Consider the following 267-nt stretch of genomic DNA (forward strand, 5'->3'; position numbering starts at 1 on the left):
TATTCTGAATTGTAAAAATTGTATTCTGGAAGTCCGGTACATACACAACATACCAACTCAAGGGCATATTTCTACTTAAATTCCTTAACTTCGACAATTTTATGCCATTGCATTGGGAGAGGTAATAATAATTTTAAGGTTTATAAATTCCCTTTTTAAAACTTGGCAAAAATCGGATCGCAAATAGCCAAGCTGTTAATTTATATATGTATGTATAAGTGCATCAAGTATGAAAACAAGGGTTTTTTTTTTTAATAAAGAAAAGGA

Source organism: Rhagoletis pomonella, unplaced genomic scaffold, assembly GCF_013731165.1.
Source record: "Rhagoletis pomonella isolate Grant_MI unplaced genomic scaffold, Rhpom_1.0 Rhpom_scaffold_01173, whole genome shotgun sequence".
Classification (NCBI taxonomy): domain Eukaryota; kingdom Metazoa; phylum Arthropoda; class Insecta; order Diptera; family Tephritidae; genus Rhagoletis; species Rhagoletis pomonella.